Here is a 23027-nt window from a genome sequence, read left to right as displayed (position 1 = left end):
AGCCCTTTTTATTTTGAGAGTCTTGCTAAATTACCAAAGCTGCTTGGAACTTGTGATCTTCTACCTCGGCCTCCTGAGTAGCTGGGATTATAGGTACACACCACTATGCACAGCCTGAAAATTTATATATAGTACTTTTAATGTTTTCGTCCATGAAAAAAGTTTCATGGTATATAATTTTCCATTTATGATGTTCATGTAAGAGCTTAAAATGCTTCAGATTTTGGATTTGGGGATTAGGGATATTTAATATGCATCTTACTCTCCTTGATAATTCTGTACTTTTTCTATCAATAAATGCTGATTTTGCTAAAATTTCAATTTCAGGTAGACATCTTAAAGTTGAAAACTATACCACCTTATATCACAACATATTTCATGCTGAAAGTGCTTATGTCAACTATCTCCTCAAGGAAGGTATTACTGAGTAATAAAATTATTTTAGACATGTCCCTGAGAAATATGCTTTATGTTATTACGTATGTAAATCACAAGTTATTAACATATGGTAAATTAATCAGACCAATGTACAGAATGGAAAAATATTAATTTTTTTCTGGTAGATTTCCAATTGTGAACTTTATATTTACACCAACTTTGCAAAAAGAAAAACTTACTCCTCTTAAAGGGCACACCACTAGCATGTATTCTGTCTTTTTAACCAAAGACAATATCAACTAATGCTGTTCCTCTTTAAATGCCAGTTATACATAAACATCTATAATAGTATATTCTTGTAAAAAGCTTTGCCTTGATCAACTAGATATTCATGGTATGAAAAAGAATCCTTGTCAAGATTCACTCTTAAAAGGGTGCCACTACTATACAAAATTCCATGAACACAGACTGTATCTTTATTTGCCAGATTTGCATATTGCTTGACACATTTGAAGACATGAATGAATGAATGACAAAAAAACTAACAGGGATCAAGAAAGCTAAGTCATAAAAACTAAGTCACTTTAAGACAAAGCGTAAACTTAACTGGCATCTCTAGGAATCATTTTCCTCATGTAAGACTATTATAACCTCATTAAAAATAAACGGTGTAACATGGACTGAAGCACAATCTAGACTAATATCAAAAGTTGAGTTCTCAACTTTTGTGCTTTCTTTTTGTGATAATCAGAAAAAAAATTAAACATGAAATCTGGTTATGGAGATATCTACTATTCAATCTAACCATAACTTTAGGTAAGATTATCAATTTTAACTGCCCATGTGATATCATTTATGTCAAACTTTTAATTGTCGCTAAAATTATGTTTCTTTTAAACCAAACAATAACAAATACCAGAGCATTCTGAATTCCATTAATAAGTTAATTCATGATATGTAGTCTATCTTTTAAAACCACCCTCATATCCATGTCACCTCCCTAGCACACAAATAAACAAATTTGTTTGTTTCAAAATGTCATTCTAGACTCCTTAATTGCTAAATTCATCCACAGTTCACCATAGAAAATTCCTTACCCAGTTTGTTCACTTTTCAGTGTGTGTGTGCCAGGGGGTGATATACCAGGAGGCAGATTTTCCTCCCAAAATCTAACCAAAGGAAACTCTCACCACGGCTTTGAAACCAAAATAATAATAATGAAAACAAATTACCCACACACAAGACACAAGAATAACCCCAAGTGGCCACGTTGTGGCCTTTACACCTGGGAAGTAAGTGGCTCTTCTCATCCCCACCCCCACCTTCAAACTCCTGGACTGAGCCGGGATAGGTCCCGGCAGATGCGTCCCAGGCCAGGAGAGGGGTGACAGGTCCGGGCTTGCCCAGTCTGACTAAGGCCGGCCCAGGGGTCTTGCGGCCCCACCTCCCGCCAGTCCCCGACCGCTGCACCCCTCTCCTCCTCCCTCCCACTCCTCCACCTCCTCACCTCTTGGCCGCGCTCACGCGGTTCCCATCACTCCGCCCGCTCCAGGCCCCGCGCCTCCCTCCCTTTCGGTTTTATCTCTACTTCCCACGCCTGGTGGGGAGCGGAGGGCCGTGACGAGGATGCCGGTGGGCAGCTGCGCGTCCCCTCTCCTCCGCGCCCCACGCGGGCCCTTCTGAGGTCACTCCCAGTCACCAGGCACCACACTCGAGGGCTGCCCCACCGCGGGACAGACGCACAGACCCGGCAAGAAGTGAAGGCGCTGAGCCGGCGCGGGCCTACACGTCATCGCCCGCACCGGCGCCAACGTCGACACGTCGTCTCAGCTGCCCTCCGCCCCCGCCCGCGTACGCGCGCGGCCGCCCCGCCTCCCGCCCCCGGGGCTCCGGGGAGCGAAGGCCCGAGGTCGCGCTCCGGGAGGGCGCACGCTCCCGCGGACTCGGTGATGGTCCGAGTACCCGCACCAGGCCAAGCCTGGGGTCCCCTGCTCTCTACTTGTGAGTCTTTCCCTGAAATTGCTTCTTTTGGCCTCGTCTTCCAACCACCCACCTTTGGTGACTACATGGAGGAAATAATTCCTATTATAGGTGAAAAGACGAGCAATATGAATGAATAACTGGGTAATTGCTACCGTCGTCAGGAACCAGAGCCCTCTGACTGTTGTACACTTTATACAACATTCTCTGTTCTCAAGTCCCACTTTCCCTAACTTGTAGATTCTCAGCTCAGTACTTCTAAAGTTACCTCTGCCACTCAATTCATTGGTCAGGGACCTCTGCCAAAAAAGCAAAAGCCCAAAGATTTCTTAGCTTAGTTGAAAAGACAGGAAATGATTTTAAACTTATGTAAAGAACTGTGTGGTGTATGTGTGTAGAGGTCTGAACTAAACAACAAGGATGCAGTGATGTTATGAGTTGATGTGTTGTAATTCTCCTACTCCAATCCCACTTCTCCCTTTGGTAATGTGTCCTGATGCCTAATTGAACTCTCTTATAGAGAAGCAGCCAATAAAGATCCAAATATACTCTTCACTTGCCAGACCACATGTGAAGTCCTACTATTAAGTTCTAGATTGAGCATTTTAAAATCTCAGGGGGTTGGGGCTATGGCTCAGTGGTAGAGCACTTGCCTAGCATGTGTGGGGCACTGAGTTCGATTCTCAGCATCGCATATAAAAATATTTTTAAAATAAAGGTCCTTCAACAACTAAAAAATATTTTTTTAAAAAGATCTCAGTCAAGTTGTAATTATTTGAGAGAAGTGAAAAATCATGAAGATAACTTGAAGGCATGAGGAGTATTGGTGGAATTTCAGAGGATTCCCCTTGAAGAGAGAAAGCTGCTAGGTTATCTCCAAATACAAAAAGACCCATCAAGTACATTTGTTCTATGTAAAGTTCAAGGAAATAGATTTCAGATTTGGAGAAGATCCTCTTCTAGCACTAGCAAAAGAAGTATATATACCTTAGCATGTGTGAATGTCTCCACCACTGGATTTATTTGTCATCAGGGAGACCAAATGCATGTTTAATAGGGATTTGTTGCAGAAGAGTTGGCAAATATTTTCTCTCATTCTGTAGGTTCTTTCTTTACACTATTGATTGTTTCCTTTGAAGTACATCACCTTTTCAATTTGATGTAATCCCACCTTTCAATTTTTGCTTATATTTCTTGTCCTTTTGGGGTCCTGTCCACAAAATCATTGTCTGCACTATTTGTACAAACTGTTTCACCTATCTTCTAATAATATCACAGTTTCAGTCTTACCTTTAGGTCTTTGATCAATTTTGAGTTGACTTTTATACAATAAGAGAAGCATCAAATTTCAGTGTTCTGCATATGGATATCCAATTTTCCCAGAACTGTTTGTTTGTTTGTTTGTTTGTTTATATTTGTGGTACTGGGGGATTGAACTCAGGGCCTTGTACATGATAGGCAATTGCTCTACCACTGATTTAAATCCCCAGTTCTTTTTATTTTTTTATTTTGAGAGGACTTGTGAAATTTTCCAGGCTGGCCTCAGACTTATAGTCCTTCTGCCTCAGCCTCCTAAGCCAGCAAAAATAACTAACAATAGTTAGTACAGAGAAAGTGAAAGCTTTTATGTTGGTAACACACAGTAAAACCATTTCTGTTATGTTATTCAGGGAAAGCATCCTGAGAACTTGCTACTTGACTATACATCCTATAATAAAACATAGTAAAATCTGGTATTTGGCATTCCTGGCCCTGCCATATATATATTGCTGTTGTTTATTTATAATTACTACATAGGAGAGAGAACTGGCAGACATCCTACTCACTAAAGGAAAACTGTATCAATATCATTTATGCTTAAACACCAGGGGAAGAATTAATAGGAAAATCAGCATTGTAAAAAAGAAAGACAATGAAAAACTAACTTTAAAGAAAGCAAATATAATTCATGAAATAAAAAAGAATATTTTGAAGAATTCCAATTTATATATTCTGGTATTTGGAACATGTTATAGCTTTAAGATATAAATAAAGTTGTCTGGAAAAAGAACAACCATAGTATTAAAAAAAAGCTCTTAGACATTGATGGTACTACTTAAATTTTAAAAATTGAAATACTAAATATTAAAGAAATCTTCTAGATCATAGCATACAAAGAAAGACACAAGTAGAAAATTTGAGAGTAAAGATTAACCAGGACAGCCTATCTAACAGTTATAACTTTGAAGTAGAAGAGAAAAAAATTTAAAAGTAAAATGAAATAAGAAAATTATGTTGTTTTTGTTTCTTTAATATAGAAGAAAATAAGTTTTCAGAATGAGGATATTCACAAGGTACTAGAAAATAGATGAAAAAAATTCTTATTTGGAGACATTATGATGTAATTATCATCCTCATCATCATAATCAATCCCAAAAGTTTTTAAACATAAAGGACATGTTATCAACAAAGAAATGAGGATCAGTTCTATCAGTAACAATGGATACTAGACGACAATGACAGAGTATTTTCAATGTTTTAATGACATATTTTTCAGTAAAATTCTGTACTCATTCAAATTATCAATCAACCATGACAGCAAAAATAATGTTATTTCAAATAGAACATTATCCTCCTGATGATTTTTTAGAATATCATTAATCCATATACTCCAGGAAAACAAGGACAAATTGGGGTTCAGGAAAAAAATGTACCAGCCTTAGAAAAAGGCAAAAGGACAACTGTGCAGCAAGTCTAAAGATCAAGCAGTGTAGACTACGGCAACAACATGGAGATTCAAGAAGTGAAGTATTATGTGGGGGGATTTAATAGAATAGATGGTAAGATAAAGAACTTTTTTTAAGTTGTAGTAAATAAAATAGTGCCAACATAAAAAGGGAAAGAGGGTAAAAGGAAATTTGGAAAGAATATTACCCACTATGACTCAGTTACCTTACATGGAAAAAAACATTTGGCATTTGTTTTGGGGGGGATAGGCTAACTTCACTTGGCACTATCTTCTCTAATGCCATCCATGCCATTGATTTTGTCTCTTTTATTGCTGAGTAATATTCCATTGTGTGTATATGCCACATTTTTTTTTAATTCATTCATCTACTGAAGGGCATCTAGATTGGTTCCACAGTTCAACTATTTTGAATTGTGCTGCTATAAACATTGATGTGGCTGTGCTCTGGCCAGTGTTTCAATAACTATGTTGAATAGAAGTGCTGAAAGAGGGTATCCCTGTCTTTTTCCAATTTTTAGAGGGAATGCTTTCAATTTTTCTCCATTTACAATGATGGAGGCTTAGCATAGAAAGCTTTTACGATGTTGAGATATATTCCTGTTATCCTAGTGTTTTGAATATAAAGGGGTGCTGTATTTTATTGAATGCTTTTTCTACATCTTTTGAGATAATCATATGGTTCTTATCTTTAAGTCTATTCATGTGATGAATTACATTTATTGATTTCCGTATGTTGAACCAACCTTGCATCCCTGGGATGAATCCCACTTGATCATGTCGTACTATCTTTTTGATATGTTTTTGTATTTGATTTACCAGAATTTTATTGAGAATTTTTGCATCTGTATTCATTAGAGATATTGGTTTGAAGTTATCTTTCTCTAATGTGTCTTGCCTGGTTTAGAATCAGGGTAATATTGGCCTCATAGAATGAGTTTGAAAGTGCTCCCTCTTTTTCTATTTCCTGAAATAAATTGAAGAGTATTGGTATTAGTTCTTCTTTAAAGGTCTTATAGAACTTGGCTGTGTATCCATCTGGTCCTGGGCTTTTTTTGGTTGGTAGGCTTTTGATGGTGTCTTCTATTTCATCATTTGATATTGGTCTGTTTAAATTGTGTAGATCATCCTGATTCAATCTGGGCAAATCATATGACTTAAGAAATTTGTGGATGCCTTCAATATCTTCTATTTTATTGGAGTATAAGTTTTCAAAATATTTTCTAATTATCCTCTGTATTTCTATAGTGTCTGTTGTGATATTACCTTTTTCATCACGTATGCTGGTAATTTGATTTTTCTCTCTCCTTCTCTTTGTTAGCGTAGCTAAGGTTCTGTCAATTTTATTTATTTTTTCAAAGAACCAACTTTTTGTTCTGTCAATTTTTTCAATTTTTTTTTGTTTTCAATTTCATTGATTTCAGCACTAATTTTATTATTTCTTGGCTTCTACTGCTTTTGGTATTGGTTTGTTCTTCTTTTTCTAGGGCTTTGAGATGTAATGTGAGGTCATTTATTTGTTGACTTTTTCTTCTTTTAAGGAATGAACTCCATGCAATGAATTTTCCTCTTAGTACTGCTTTCATAGTGTCCCAGAGATTTTGATATTTTGTATCTGTGTTCTCATTCACCTCTAAATTTTTTAAAATTTACTCCTTGATGTCTTCTGCATTGATCATTCAGTAGCACGTTATTAAGTCTCCAGGTGTTGGAGTAATTTTTATTTTTGATTTTGTCATTGATTCCCAATTTCATTAGATTATGATCTAATACAATGCATGGTAGTATCTCTACATTTTTGTATTTACTAAGAGTTGCTTTGTGGCACATTACATCGTCTGTTTTAGAGAAGGATCCATGTGCTGCTGAGAAGAAAGTGTACTCCTTGGTGCAGGTTGAAATATTCTATATATGTCAGTTTAGTCAAAGTTATTAATTGTATTATTGAGATCTATAGTTTTTTATTCAAGTTTTGTTTGGAACATCTATCCAGTGGTGAGAGAGGTGTGTTAAAGTCACCCAAGATTATTGTGTTGTGATCTATTTGACTCTTGAACTTGAGAAGAATTTGTTTGATGAACACAGCAGCTCCATTTGGGGGGGGGGCATATATATTTATGATTGCTAAGTCTTGTTGGTACATGGTTCCCTTAAGCAGTATTTAATGTCCATCTTTATCACTTTTATTAACTTTGTCTTGAAGTCTACTTTATTTGATATGAGTACGGAAACCCCTGCTTGCTTCCGCAGTCCATGTGTGTGGTATGATTTTTCCCAACCTTTCACCTTTAGTCTGTGTATATCTTTTCCTATCAGATGATACTCCTGGAGGCAGCATATTGTCTTGTTTTTTAATCCAATCTGCTATCCTGTGGCTTTTGATGGTGAGTTTAAGCCATTAACAATCAGGGTTACTATGGTTTGTATTCCCGGCCATATTTGTTTATTTTTGTTATTTAACTTGACTTGATTTTCTTCTTTGATTATATTTTCCTTTGGGGTACTACCTCCCTCTGCTGATTTTCATTGTTATTTTTTGTTTCCTCTTCATGGGATATTTTTCCAAGGATGTTCTGTAGTGCCAGTTTTCAAGCTATATATTCTTTTAACCTTTGTATATCATGGAAGGTTTTTATTTCATCTTCAAATCGAAAGCTTAATTTTGCTTGATACAAGATACTTGGTTGGCATTTATTTTCTTTCAGAGCTTGATATATGTTGTTCCAGGATCTTCTAGCTTTCAGGGTCTGTGTTGAAAAATCTGCTGTTACCCTAATTGGTTTTCCGCTATATGTAATCTCACTCCTTTCTCTTGTGGCTTTTAAAATTCTCTCCTTATTCTGTATGTTGGGCATTTTTATTATAATGTGCCTTGGTGTGGATCTGTTGTGATTTTGTACATTCGATGTCCTGTAGGCTTCTTGAGTTTGGATTTCCAATTCATTCTTCATGTTCGGAAAGTTTTCTGATATTATTCATTAAATAGATTGTTCATTCCTTTGGTCTGGACCTCTATGCCTTCCTCTATCCCAATAACTTATAATTTTGGTCTTTTTATGTTATCCCATATTTCTTGAAGTTCTGCTTGTGGTTTCTTACCATTATCCCTGTGTGGTCTACATTTTTTTTAAGATTATATATTTTGTCTTCATTGTCTGATGGCCTATCTTCCAAGTGGTCTACTCTGTTGGTGATGCTTTCATTTGAGCCTTTATTTTTTTTTAATATATACTTCCCCCTTTATTTATATGGGTATAAATTTTGTTGGAAACTTAACTTAAGGGACTATGACATCAGATATAGAGGTTTACATAACAGAATTTAAAATCTGGACATTTCTGAGTTTCTTTCTTTTTTTTTTTTTTTTTTGAGGCTTAAAACACTCCAGTATTTATTTTTTTTTAAATTTTTTATTGTTGGTTATTCAAAACATTACATAGTTCTTGATATATCATATTTCACCCTTTGATTCAAGTGGGTTATGAGCTCCCATTTTTACCCCATATACAGATTGCAGAATCACATCAGTTACACATCCATTGATTTACATATTGCCATACTAGTGTCTGTTGTGTTCTGCTGCCTTTCCTATTCTCTACTATCCCCCCTCCCCTCCCCTCCCCTCCCCTCTTCTCTCTCTGCCCCCTCTACTGTCATTCATTTGTCCCCCTTGTATTATTTTTCCCTTTCCCCTCACTTCCTCTTGTATGTACTTTTGTATAACCCTGAGGGTCTCCTTCCATTTCCATGCAATTTCCCTTCTCTCTCCCTTTCCCTCCCACCTCTCATCCCTGTTTAATGTTAATCTTCTTCTCATGCTCTTCAACCCTACTCTGTTCTTAGTTACTCTCCTTATATCAAAGAAGACATTTGGCATTTGTTTTTTAGGGATTGGCTAGCTTCACTTAGCATAATCTGCTCTAATGCCATCCATTTCCCTGCAAATTCTATGATTTTGTCATTTTTTAATGCAGAGTAATACTCCATTGTGTATAAATGCCACATTTTTTTTATCCATTCGTCTATTGAAGGGCATCTAGGTTGGTTCCACAGTCTTGCTATTGTGAATTGTGCTGCTATGAACATCGATGTAGCAATGTCCCTGTAGCATGCTCTTTTTAGGTCTTTAGGGAATAGACCAAGAAGGGGAATAGCTGGGTCAAATGGTGGCTCCATTCCCAGCTTTCCAAGAAATCTCCATACTGCTTTCCAAATTGGCTGCACCAATTTGCAGTCCCACCAGCAATGTACAAGTGTACCCTTTTCCCCACATCCTCGCCAGCACTTGTTGTTGTTTGACTTCATAATGGCTGCCAATCTTACTGGAGTGAGATGGTATCTTAGGGTGGTTTTGATTTGCATTTCTCTGACTGCTAGAGATGGTGAGCATTTTTTTCATGTACTTGTTGATTGATTGTATGTCCTCCTCTGAGAAGTGTCTGTTCAGGTCCTTGGCCCATTTGTTGATTGGGTTGTTTGTTATTTTATTGTCTAATTTTTTGAGTTCTTTGTATACTCTGGATATTAGGGCTCTATCTGAAGTGTGAGGAGTAAAGATTTGTTCCCAGGATGTAGGCTCCCTATTTACCTCTCTTATTGTTTCTTTTGCTGAGAAAAAACTTTTTAGTTTGAGTAAGTCCCATTTGTTGATTCTAGTTATTAACTTTTGTGCTATGGGTGTCCTATTGAGGAATGTGGAGCCCGACCCCACAGTATGTAGATCGTAGCCAACTTTTTCTTCTATCAGACGGCGTGTCTCTGATTTGATATCAAGCTCCTTGATCCATTTTGAATTAACTTTTGTGCATGGCGAGAGAAAGGGATTCAGTTTCATTTTGTTGCATATGGATTTCCAGTTTTCCCAGCACCATTTGTTGAAGATGCTATCCTTTCTCCATTGCAGGCTTTTAGCCCCTTTATCAAATATAAGATAGTTGTAGTTTTGTGGATTGGTTTCTGTGTCCTCTATTCTGTACCATTGGTCCACCCGCCTGTTTTGGTACCAGTACCATGCTGTTTTTGTTACTATTGCTCTGTAGTATAGTTTGAAGTCTGGTATCGCTATACCGCCTGATTCACACTTCCTGCTTAGCATTGTTTTCATTTGAGCCTTTAATTTGGTTTATTGTTTCTTTCATTTTGAGGATTTATGTTTGAGTTTTTTTTTTTTTAGAACCTCTATCTCTCTGTTGAGGTGATCTTTTTTTTCTGTATTTGTTTATGTAGCTCCTTGTCCAAGAGATCTTTCATTGCCTGTATTTGCTCTTTTATATCTTTCTTGAGTTCGCAGAACATTTTAACCATGTACATCCTGAACTCCTTCTCTGTAATTTCTTCTGCTGTGGCTGCCAATGTGTCTTGATTTGTTTGGGGCACTTTCTTCCCTTGTCTTTTCATGTTGCTCATGTGTCTTTCTTTCCAGCTCCTCAGTCCGGGGTGTGATTATTTTTACCCTATGGGTTTGTAGTGCTCTTCTAGGGTTCCAAGACCTCTCCTTTGTGTGGAAGGACAATGTTAACAGATCCCAATAACAACAATATACCTCCTATGAACAATTTGTTGTTATTAAGATGTTTAAAGTTTAGTCTCATTGTACAGAAATGTTGGATTCAATTATTATCTATAATATATTCAGTAGTTTTGTAAAAGTGCTTACAGTGACTGATGGTGGACAATGAACTCAGGGTGGGGCCTAGGATGATATGCTGAGGAGGTAGGATGTGAGGATATAGAGTTAACATATCTTAGGAAGAGTGAAAGAGAAATCTAATGAAGAGGGTTAGTAGCAAGAGAATAGACAGCATGTAATTTAGGCTAAACAAGTACGTTTAAAACAAACACACATATGTATTTAGAAAAATACGAGATGTTAAAATATAAAATTTGGAGGGGGATAGAAAAATAAAAGAAAAAAAGCGGAGGAAAAAAAGTGTATATATAAAACCTCTATATTATATTATTCAGATGACTCAGTCCTCAAAATCCTATTTCATGCAAAGTTCTTGGTTTCAAATATGTTGGGGATGAGAGGACTGGAGGATAGAGGGGTAGAAGAAAAAGAGAAAAAAATACTCGAAGGAAGAAACCAGGATTGTTTGTAGTTTTAGAGATCTGTGTCTTTCCTGCTCCTCTTCTCATCCAATAGGTGGGGTTGTCTGTTGTTAGCTGATACCTCTGCCCTCAGGATGGTGGAGGTAACCAGGGAGGGAAGGCTTTTCCTGGTGCAGGGTGCCTGGAAGCAGGGAGTGGCATCTGCCAGTCCCTGCAGGGAGACTGTCTCTTTCTGGGACCGCTTATATGACTTTGGCGCCCAGTACTATCTCCCTATCTTGCCTGGAGATTTCTCAGTTCCTGGTCTCTCTCCCTCTCCCTTAGCAGTTCCCAATTGAGGAAACTCATACTGGGGTTCCCGGTGGGCAGCGCCCTGGTAATACTGCGCACATGTCCAACTGAGAGTTGCTTTATGTTGGGCAGTTACTGTGTGAGGTTACTGCTACTGGGGAGATGGGGGAGTTGGAAAAGTTGTACCTGGCCAGCTAGAGATCCGATCTGGGAGCTGCCCCCAACAAATATGGTGAGGGAGGTGAGCCAAGATGGAGGCAGTCTGCTTCCAGTGCTGAGGTATCTAATGAAGTGGGGGGAGCCAGAATTGTGCTGTGGGTAGGTAGCAGCTGAGGACCTGCATGGGAGCAGAGCGAAGTCTGGGAGTTCTGCAGAGGTGCTGATAGGTGATTCTGCTAAGTCACTCAGGAGCCCTGTGTTGTCTAGAACTTTGGGCTTTGGGTGTCTGGAGCCAGGAGTCCAGAGTCCTGCTGGAACACTGAGGCTCGGAGCCCTGCTTGGGGTCACAGCGCTGGTGATTTCTGCAGAAAGCAGCTGTATAGGGGTCCTCTAACACTTTCAGAGATGCGGTATTCCAACTAGGTAAGATCTGGATCATGGAGCAATAGAGTATGCTTCTCCCTCTGGCCCGCCATCTTCCAATCCATTCCGAAATTATGAATTGTTTAGTACAATTTTAAACTATTTCTTAGAAGATAGTATGACATGTTATATTTTCATACAAATAAAATACAGACAAAAGCCAACTTCAAGGGTGCAGTCATAGGTTAGGTTTTGAAAAGCAACACCACTCACAGTCAATATAAATATATAAAGTGAAAACTACAAAATACACAGTTTCTAATGGTTAATTTAAATTTGTATCCAGAGGTTAGGGATGTGGCTCAAGCGGTAGCGCGCTGGCCTGGCATGCGTGCAGCCCGGGTTCGATCCTCAGCACCACATACAAACAAAGATATTGTGTCCGCCGAAAACTAAAAAATAAATGTTAAAAACTTTCTCTCTCTCTCTCTCCCTCTCCCTCTCTCTCCCTCTCTCTCTCTCTCTCTCTCTCAAAATAAAATTAAATAAATAAATAAATTTGTATCCAATTGGTGGCCCCAAAGCCAGATGATATGCCATAAGTGTGAGTATGCATGTGAATATGTGTCTGTGTGTGTAAATGGTACTTGTTGAAGGAAAGAAGATTGGGGATAATTAACTTTAAAATTGATCATTTTTATTAGTCTTTTAATATCAAACTTGGAGCCAGGCACAGTGGTACACACCTGTAATCCTAGCAGCTTGGAAGGCTGAGACAGGAAGACCACAAGTTCAAAGCCAGTCTCAGCAACTTAGTGTGGCCCTGTCTCAAAATAAAAAAATAAATAAATAAAAAGTGTTGGGGATGTGGCTCAGTGGTTAAGTGCCCCAGGTTCAATTCCTAGTTCAAAACAAAAGAAACTGGGATTTCTTATGTACATAAATAATCCACCAAAGTTTGGGTCTGAAACATATTTATTCCATAAAGCATTGTTTAGGAAATAAAGGACCATTTCTTGCCAATGATTGCCATCTCATAACTCCCCCAATGGATGTTAGAATATTTGTTAGGCTGTATAATGAGATCTAAGATAACAGCTTAAACAAGAGAATTTTCTTCTCATATAACAAATTAGTGATGTATAATACTGAAATGATAAACTCACAGTCTCCATTTTGTCACCTAGGGATCCAGGCACCTTCTCTGGTTACCCTGCCATTTCTAGGGTGTTGTTTTCACATTATAGTCAACTTACAACCATGACCTTATTCCAAGTAGAAGTCCAAAAGGAAAAGGAGGAAAACAAACAAACAAACAACATGCTTTGAGAACAAAAGTTGAAAGTATATCTATGACTTACTCTTCAACCCCAGGGCTGTAAAGGCCTAGCATACTGTTTTCCAATCTCAAAGAGAGAACTTGGAGGACTCAATGGAGAGGTTTTGGACATTTTATTATTTATTTACTCCTTGGCGGCATTGAGCCAGGATACAATGGACGGCTGTGCCATGCCTGCATACTGGAGGAATATATGGGATAGGTTACATGCCTGCTGTGCAGGTGGCTTTCTTCAGATATTTTATGAGTATATTCCTTTACAACCCAGCTTTCTGTCTTCAGGTAACAAGGGGTGTGGTCTGCTCCCCCTCTCCCTTTCCCTCAGTACCACATTTATTTTTAGAGAACAGCTTATCTCACTACAAGCTTTCTGAGGCACTGATTAGTGTTTAAACCAATACTTACAGTCTATTTATCAGACTTTAATCATATGATCACACTTAGTTGCAAGGAATGATGGGAAATGTAGTTCTTATTGTAGTCAGCTAATACAATACACTTGGCCCTTTATAGTTGTGGTTTCCACATTTATAGATTAAATCAATAGCAAAACAAAAATATTCCAAAAACTATATGTGCAGACTGGTTATCATTGTCATTATTCTCTAAACACACAGTGTGATAATAATTCGCATTGCATTTACATAGTATTAGGTATAAGTGACCTAGAAATGATTTAAAGAATACAGGAAGATGGGCATAGGTTATATGTAAATACTGTGCCATTTATACAAGGGAATTGAGCATCCACAGATTTTGTTATCAATTTTTTTATTGATTGTGGAACCAATCCTCCACAGATACCAAGGGACGGATGTACTTAATTAAAAAGCAGGTGCTCTATCACTTTAAGAGATACTTGGAGACAATTGTTTCACTTAGAACATTTCTCCTTCTCAGTTAAAGCAAACATACTTAAAGCAAACAGATAATTGTAGTCACTTTTCAATTCCTATGAAAACTGAAACTTAGGGAACAGAAAAGAATGCCAAGAATAACTTTTATCTCTTTTAAACATGAAAAATGAGCCAACAGAAAATGGCAAAATAAAATGCTGGACATTAATTATTTTAAGGACCAATTTTTCCTGAAGTTTAAACTATTCTTAAGCATGTTTAATATGGCCAAGTGAAGTTTTCATTCACACTGCTCACAACTAATTAAACATATATCACATAACCCACAGATTGCTAAACATTGTGAAACATTTCAAAGAAAATATACAATCTCCTTTCTTAAGGAACTTAGAGGAACTTACAGAAAGTGGTAGAAAAATTTAATGCTCACGATACTATTAAGGAACAATTAAGTGCTGAGTTGTGTGATGCTATTTTTTGAATTCAAAAGGAGTCCAAATTAAAGATAGGCCACTGTAAACTGCAGGAAATTAAAAGCCTTTTTAGAAAAAGTAAAAGTTGAATTAGGAACATAAGAATACAGGGAATTAATTTATAAAAATTTCATATGTAAAGTCATGAATTTATTTGTAGGAATTATTTCTAGATAATAAAGTCATGTTGAATTTTAAATTCCAAGTTGTTACTGGAGGTAATTTAATGGCTAAATCAATGTAGTCTATAAGTAGGTTTCATTTCTCTTTTTGCTTTATGTTGTATCCACAGTACTACCAGAATGCCTGACACATAATAGCTCCTGAGTGTTTGTTAAGTAAGTTTCTTTTACACTGTTTTTTTTTTATTATGTGCCCAAGGACTTGATTTTTTAAAAAAAACTGAGATATAGCTTTTCAAAATTGACATACACCAAAGTGTAGAAGTCATAAGTGAACAGTGCTGTACACTGTCTCAAATAACCATCACCCAAATCAGGAATTGGAACATTCCCAACACTCCATTATAACCCCCATGGCCCTTCCTTGTCGCCATCCAAATCTGTACCCCCAACTCCGGCCACCCCAAAATAGGCAGTATTCAGACTTTCATAAACATAGATCAGTGTTCCTTATTTTGAACTTCATGCAAAATAAATCAGAATGCCACTCAACATTTTTTTTCCTGTTGCCATCCTGACTTAAATTTGTGAGATTAATTGACACTTGAAATTAATATTGCCACCCCCCACCATTTTTTTTAAGTTTTTTTGTTAAGGAAGAAGTCAGTAAAACTGTAAGAAAGGTTGTTTTATTACGTGGTAATACACATTAGAAATGTCACTGATCTTTAAAGACAGGTTGGCCTTTGTTTAAAGATTACTAAATCAGCATAACTTCCATCCTGCACCTTTGTTACTGTAGCCAGGTACTTTCAAAGTGTCAGTCAACTTGTTTCACTCAAACAAACCTGGAAACACTCTGTAGAAGTTGGGCCAACTACAAAGTTAGAAACAGAGTCCCCATTCTTATTTCTGACACCAGCTGTGAGTTTGAAGGTTCCTAACCTGCCTCAGGATTAATAATTTGCCAGAAATACAAAACTCACTGAAGTCTGTCGTACTCACAATGATGGTTCAGTGAAGGGAATGGATACATACATAATTTCAGCCAAAGGAAGGGACACCAGGAAGATTTCAAATGTGGAGTTGCAGTTGTGTTCTAGCCATGGAGTTGACATATCACTGATCTGACATCCATATGTGACAATATGCACAGAGTACTGCCAATCAGCAAAGTTCACCTGAACTTGTTGTCCAAAATTTTGGGGAGAGTTTCATCACATAGGTATGACTGATTGGTCATTGCATACTTCTATTAATTTCAGAACTACTGATACCAAGTGACCCAAAGTGTCGATCTTTGGGATTGGCCATCTCCTGACCTAAGATTTTATGGGTGTGGTTAGTCCTCACTATAAATCATGTTGTTAGACTACCCAATTTGATCCAAGTCTCCCTGAAAGATGTAGGGCTAAGAGTGAAGACCAGCACAAACCCAAATTCTTTACCATACATCTTATAAATCTGCACTTCTCTCTCCAGAACATTTGCTCCTTCCAACCTATGCAATTAAATTTTTTATACAAAAATATTTTTCTCAGTGATTTATTTCAACAGTTTTTTTTTTCTTAAGCAAAATGGAGGATTTGTTTGCTCATGTAAGTCTAGAAATAGGGCTAGCTCTAGGTATAGATAGGTTCAGGGCCAATCAACAACATCAGTACTTGGTTCTTCTCCATCCCAGTTTTCTGTTGTATTGGTCTCAGTTTCAAAACCAATGTGGTCAAAGATGAGTTTGCCAGGTCTCACCTCCTCACAGAGCTGAGTCCATACTCATCCCTTGGGAAGTGTACTCACCTCTGGCCACAGGTTTCCTTGATTCTGATGACATCACAGGCCATCACCACCAAAAAAAAAAAAAAAAAGTCTCTAGGGCCAAGTAAATGCAAGACTTTGGTTAATCAGCCCTGAAGCCCTGAATCACATGCTTTTCCTATATCTGCATGGGAGTAGATGCCTCTGGAGCCACATGGACTGAAAAAGAGGAGTCTCCACACCAAAAAAAAAAAAAAAAGGAAAAAGGGGAATGGCTGCTAAGCACCAAAACATATGAAATATATTTCACGTTTTCCCCCAAGTAATATTACACCAATTTATATTAACGGGTCCTGGAATACTATAAAACTTGATTTTAATTTATTTTTTGAGTATATAGTTTTAAAAAATCAACCCTTTCTCTATTTAACAAACTGATCGCTATGTGGATCAAAGGGTTGTTCCTTTAATGTCTGCTTTCTAAAATCACACAATTCCCATCCCCTGTGCTGGGAATGGACCTTAGGGCCTCAAGTATGCTAGACAAGCACCCTCCCACTGAGTTCCTCTCCCAGCCCCCATATTTTGACATTTTGAAAGTAGATTCCTCTTTAATAGACATATACATTTAATCTGGTAGTGCTTCTTTTTTCCCCTTAAAAGCTATCAGAGGAGCATTTAGCTATTGAAGAAGGTGTTTTTTAATTAAGGAAATATCGGCTTGTAAACATCTTTGTACTATCAGGGTAAAACTACTACACTATGGCAGGTAGGAAATAGTACTTGATGAACCAGAATTACTGAAAAAAAACAAAAACCTGATGTTCTCATATTTTATACAGGTCACCGTTGGACTGATTCAATAGGTATTGGTTTGGACTCACTGCAGGAGTCGGGTTGGCTATGATTCTTTACTACTTTTTTGAGACTGGTAAGACCTATATTTTTGTTTTATAATCTTCTGTCTGCCCTTGTTTTTCTTTATTGTCATAGATTAATATGGAATATTTTTTTACCTAATTGACCCAAAAGCCTATTGATCATTATTTTACTCTATCCTAAGCTCGGACTGATCTGTGTATTTAATGGGGAAGATGTAGGCATCTAAATTTCTCCTTTAAGTCCAGATTTGTGATTGTCTTTATTTACCATTCTTGTAAGCCTCTGATCATAACAGCCACAATGGCACAAGTATTACCCTCATTTTCTTCCTTCCACATGACACCTTTTCTCTCTACCCCTCTTCCTTCTGTCACTTCTTATGTTTGTGGAAAGAAGTTAGGTGAAATCGCCTTCTGCCCCTAATGTGAGACTTAAGGCAGCAATGGCTCTGGATGGTGGAATTGGAACCCTCTGCTTCTGCCAGTTGTGTGTGTGATAGGAGCAGATTACAGGACTCAATTCTTCAGTTTCCTATTTCCTCATCTGTAAATGATGGTGTGGACTTTTACCTCTGTGGTCTCCTTCAGCCTTAAAATTCCTCTTTTTTTTTGTTATCATTTTTTCTTTTTAGTTGTATACAACAGTATAGTCTATTTTTACACATTTTTACAAACATGGAGTATATATTTTTCTAATTAGAATCCCAGACTTTTGGATGTACAGGATGTTGAGATTCACTGTGGTGTATTCATATATGTACATAGGAAAGTTATGTCAGATTCATTCCACAGTTTTTCCTATTCCTATCTCCCATTCCTTTCATTCCCAGGTGTTTAATCCATTGAACTTCTACTCTTACTCTCTCCTCCCTTGTTGTGGGTTAGTTTATACATATTAGGGAGAGCATGCTACCTTTGATTTTGGGGGATTGTCTTATTTCACTTAGATTGTCTTATTTCACTTAGTCTCCAGATCTTTCCATTTACTGGCAAATGTCATAAAGTCATTCTTATTTATGGCTGAGTAATATTCCATTGTGCATATATATCACATTGTCTTTATCCATTCATTAGTGGAAGGGCACCAGAAATGTTTCCCCCACATGCTTGTCAACATTTATTGTTACTTGTATTCTTGATAATTCCCATTCTGACTGGAGTAAGGTGAAATCTCAGTGTAGTTTTAATTTGCATTTCTCTACTTGCTAGAGATGTTGAATATTTTTTTTTTTCATTAATTTGTTCACCATTTGTATATCTTCTTCTTAGAAGTGTCTTTTTAGTTTCTTTGCCCATTTGTTGATTGGGTTTTTTTATTGTTGTTGTTTTTGTTTTTTGGTGTTAAGCTTTTTGAGTTCTTTGTATATCATAGAAATTAACCCTTTATCTGAGGTGCAGGTGGCAAAGATTTTTTCCCATTCTATAGGCTCTCTCTTCACACTCTTGATTGTTTCCTTTGCTGTGAAAAAGCTTTCTTGTTTGATACCATCCCATTTATTGATATTTATTTTACTTCTAGAACTTTAGGGTCTTGTTGAGGAAGTTGATTCCTAACCTGACATGTTGGAGTGTTAGGCCTACATTTTCTTCTAGTAGGTACAGAGTTTCTAATCTAATATCTAGGTCTTTGATCCACTTTTAGTTGAATTTTGTGCAGGGTGAGAGATAAGAGTTAAATTTCATTTTGCTACCTATGGATTTCAAGTTCTCCTAGCACTATTTATTGAGGAGGCTATCTTTTCTCAATGTTTCCCACGTCTTTGTCTAGTAGGAGATAACTGTATTTATGTAGATTTGTCTTGTGTCTTCTAGTCTATGCCATTGATCTTCATGTCTGTTTTGGTGCCAACACCATGCTGTTTTTGTTACTATATCTCTGTGGTATAATTTAAGGTCTGGTATTGTGATGCCTCTTGATTCACTCTTCTTGCTGAGGATTGCTTTGGCTATTCTGGGCCTCTTATTTTTCATGAAATGAATTTCATGACTGCCTTTTCTATTTCTATGATGAATGTCATTGGAAATTTAATAGGAATTGCATTAAATCTGTATAGCGCTTTTGGTAACATGGCCATATTTTATTGAATTATTTATTTATTTAATTTGTTATATATGATGGCAGAATGCAATTCATTTCATATTACACATATAGACCACAAGTTTTCAAGTCACTGGTTGTACACAAAGTATTTTCACACCATTTGTATCTTCATTTACTTTGGATAATAATGTCTAACTCATTCCACCCATCTTTTCTACCCCCATGTATCCTTCATTCCCCTTCCTCCCCTTTGGCCTATCTAAAGTTCCTCCATTCCTCCCATGCTTCCTCCCCATCACCATTATGAGTCTGCATCCTCACCAAAGAAAACATTTGGCCTTTGGTTTTTTGGGATTGGCTTGCTTCACTTATCATTATATTCTCTAACTCCATCCATTTACCTGCAAATGCCATGATTTCATACTCTTTAATGCTGAGTAACATTCCATTGTGTATATATACCAAAGTTTCCTATCCATTCATCTACTGAAGGGCATCTGACTTGGTTCCACAGTTTAGCTATTGTGAATTGTGCTGCTATAATTGTGACTGTGTCCCTGTAGTATGCTGTTTTTAAATCCTTTGGGTATAAACTGAGAAGTGGAATAGCTGGGTCGAATGGTGTTTTCATTCCAAGTTTTCCAAGGAATCTCCATACTGCTTTCCAGATTGGCTACACCAAATTTGCAGTCCCACCAGCAGTGTATGAATGTGCCTTTTCCCCCACATCCTCACCAACACTTATTGTTTGTATTCTTGAGAGCTGCCATTCAGACAGGGGTGAGATGAAATGTTAGAGTAATTTTGATTTGCATTTTTCCAATTGCTAGAGATGTTGAAAATTTTTTCATATATTTGTTGATTGTATATCCTCTTCTGAGAAGTGTCTGTTCGTTTCCTTGGCCCATTTATTGACTGGGTTATTTGTTTTTTTGTGTTAAGGTTTTTGAGTGCTTTAATATCCTAGAGATTAGTGCTCTATCTGATGTGTTTGTGGTAAAGATTTGCTCCCATTCTGTAGGTTCCAAGAGTTTGTATTTTTAAAAATGCTAAATGATTAAGAAGCATCTCAACATATTTGATAAGAGAATTAAGGTTGAGTAGTACTAACATTTTCTTTTTCTCGTATCGTCTAATGTGTGTATATATACACACACACACATACACACACACACACACACATATATATATATATATATATATATATATATATATATATGAATTCTACCAAGATATTGCTGAATTGAAGTATTATTTTTAGAGAACTGTTTCAAATAAAAGTTACAATAGTTACAAAGTAAAATTAAGAGTTTCTCCATAGACATTGGTGCCAGAACTCACAGTGAATGAAAAACATAACATTTAAGTGACTTTGAGGGTTGGGGTTTGGGCAAGTGTACAAAATTTCCTTAGAAAGAGTGAAACTCTCTAAAACTTCTAGAAATAACAGGAACTGCTCAAAAATTGTCCCTAAATATTGAAATTTCTTTGTTTATATGCATCTGTTGAGGAATCATTACTGTAGTACTAATACCATTATAAACGTTTGAACTCAAATATTTAAAGGCTAAATAACTGGGTGTTCTGACATGCACTGGCAATCCCAGCTACTCATGAGGATGGGCCAGGAGGATCACTTGAGTCCAGGTAGTTAAGAAACCTGCCTGAGCAATATAGCAAGATCACATTTTAAAACAAAACAAATGTATTAAAGATTAAGGTTTATTGATGTCAAATTCCTGTATAAAATAATTTTCATTTACACTTTTGATAGGTTCATTGTGCTTCCAAGTCTAGATATGAGTTTCAATTGTTTGATCTAGTTAAGATAAAGAGGAGATAGAGAACCTAAGTTGATGAAACAGGCTGGAGACTGCAGTGCCACCTTAGAAGCTCAAGTAGGGCGTTTGATGTCAATCAAATGACAGGTCAGCCAGGCAGCTATTCAGAGTCACGGAGTCATGGCTGAGGAAGAGCAAGGTTCAAGTTAGTCATACTGATCTCATAAACTTAAGTGGCTCAGGCTAGAAGCTATATTTACCTCACACTATTAGTTGATTTGAATGTTCATTCATCCATTCAGTTGCTGTCTATTGAGCACCTCCTGTACCAAGTAACAGACAACATAAACACCATTTGCTCTGGCTTCTAGGGAGGACAGCTAACCCTTGACACACCTACCTACTGTTTTCCAGGCATTGTGCTAAGCTCTTCTTCCTGGACTCTATGAGAACTTAGTAGTTACTATCTAGATTTCCCAGATAAAGAAACTGAATCTTGGGAGGTCTGCCGTCAAATTGGAAGAGAATGTCATAGGGCCACTTGGTTCATCCTCTAAAGTGAAACTTTCTTGTCAAAAGCCATTGCCAGTTGTGGTAGACAGTTTCTCAGTACCTAAAAATATACCTTCTCTTCTTTCACTTTCAGTTTCTGTGCTGGGAACAAGAGCCCCATCTTTTGGCCAGATGTGAAATTTCATAAAGAAGAAAGACTCCGGAACAGGACAAACTAATCAAGGATTATCTTATTCTCCTCTGTATAAAATGTTTTTCTCCTCTAGGAATTTTTAAGACCAAGGGAAGGGGCTCAGTTTGGCAGCAACTCTGTAGCTCAGTATTTATTTTATTCTTATGGGGAAGAAAGATAGAAAATTATGGATGGATAATTAATTTTATTATATTAGTACTTAAAATACATGTTCAGGTTTGCATTTTAAAAGTTCCTCCTTAATGGTGTAATGTTTATTTCATCAACATATCATTTTAAAATTTAAAATCTTGGAACAGTTAACAAAGAAAGAGAAAAGTTGTCCTTTGCCCAAAAATAAAGTCTCAGATTTACAAACTCTGAACAGACCTAGTAATATTTAACAACCACTATGGGGAATCTTTACAAATAAAAATTGACATATATGCTCTTTGGGAGAATTTCTCCTTTCAAGCTTTCACAAAGACATGCAAGGAATTATAAATACATACATAAGCAAAATAAGACTAGGCAACAATTTTTATAATGTGTGTAGGCACTAATTATAGTGTTTCCTTTTATGAAAGCAAAAGTAGTAAAACATCTCTTATAGTTTGAGACTATAGAAGTAGAGAGCTACATTCTAGCAATAGAAAACTTGTGGGCTGAGATTGCCTTCCCCAGGTATGAATGGGGGTTATTAATTGCCCTCAACTGGCATCAGTCCCAGGATTCTGTCCTTTTCTATTTAACCATCTTATCATGGAACAGAATTAACTCAGCTCTACAGGGCTTATAAGATCAAAGGACGCCATTTTAAAGAGTAACATTTACTAAAAATTTAGATCTATATATTTAACAAGCAAACCTTTTGATATATCTAAAATTAAACCTTTAATTTTTTCTCTCTCACAGTTCCTTTAAATTATTCTTGGTGGGGATGGGGTGGGATTGATTGGTGGAAATTTTCTCTTCCTGGATGAAAGCTCTGCCATGATCTATGAGTTTGTTGTTGCATTGCTGTTAAAGTCATTTGAGGTCACAAATACTATTGCAACAGGACTATTCACTACTATGTAGTAAAAATTCAGAATTGGATTTAGTGTTACTTCTTCTCCATTCCTCACCCCTTGCCCCGCCACACCC

General features: G+C 37.0%; 1 protein-coding gene and 1 long non-coding RNA gene across 4 annotated transcripts in view; one reads left to right on the top strand and one right to left on the bottom strand.

Moving 5' to 3' along the window:
- The window catches only part of Ascc3 (activating signal cointegrator 1 complex subunit 3), a 364887-nt gene extending 362717 nt beyond the window's left edge, over positions 1 to 2170 (bottom strand). The window contains exon 1 of one of the 3 annotated variants that reach the window (XM_071613181.1): positions 1886 to 2170. The gene's annotated coding sequence lies outside the window, so the exon portion shown is untranslated. The remainder of the gene's footprint in view (positions 1 to 1885) is intronic. The other 2 variants (XM_071613180.1, XM_071613179.1) reach the window with 2 other exon arrangements.
- A 109-nt stretch (positions 2171 to 2279) lies between these two features.
- On the top strand, positions 2280 to 22711 carry LOC139706223 (uncharacterized). Its single transcript, XR_011707858.1, has 3 exons — positions 2280 to 2379; positions 17336 to 17424; positions 21843 to 22711. It is a non-coding gene; the product is annotated as an uncharacterized lncRNA (long non-coding RNA).
- Positions 22712 to 23027: the final 316 nt, after the last annotated feature.

This window comes from Marmota flaviventris, chromosome 6, assembly GCF_047511675.1.
Source record: "Marmota flaviventris isolate mMarFla1 chromosome 6, mMarFla1.hap1, whole genome shotgun sequence".
NCBI lineage: Eukaryota > Metazoa > Chordata > Mammalia > Rodentia > Sciuridae > Marmota > Marmota flaviventris.
Note: the sequence above shows the minus strand (reverse complement) of the source record. Positions and strands in the feature narration are given on the sequence as shown.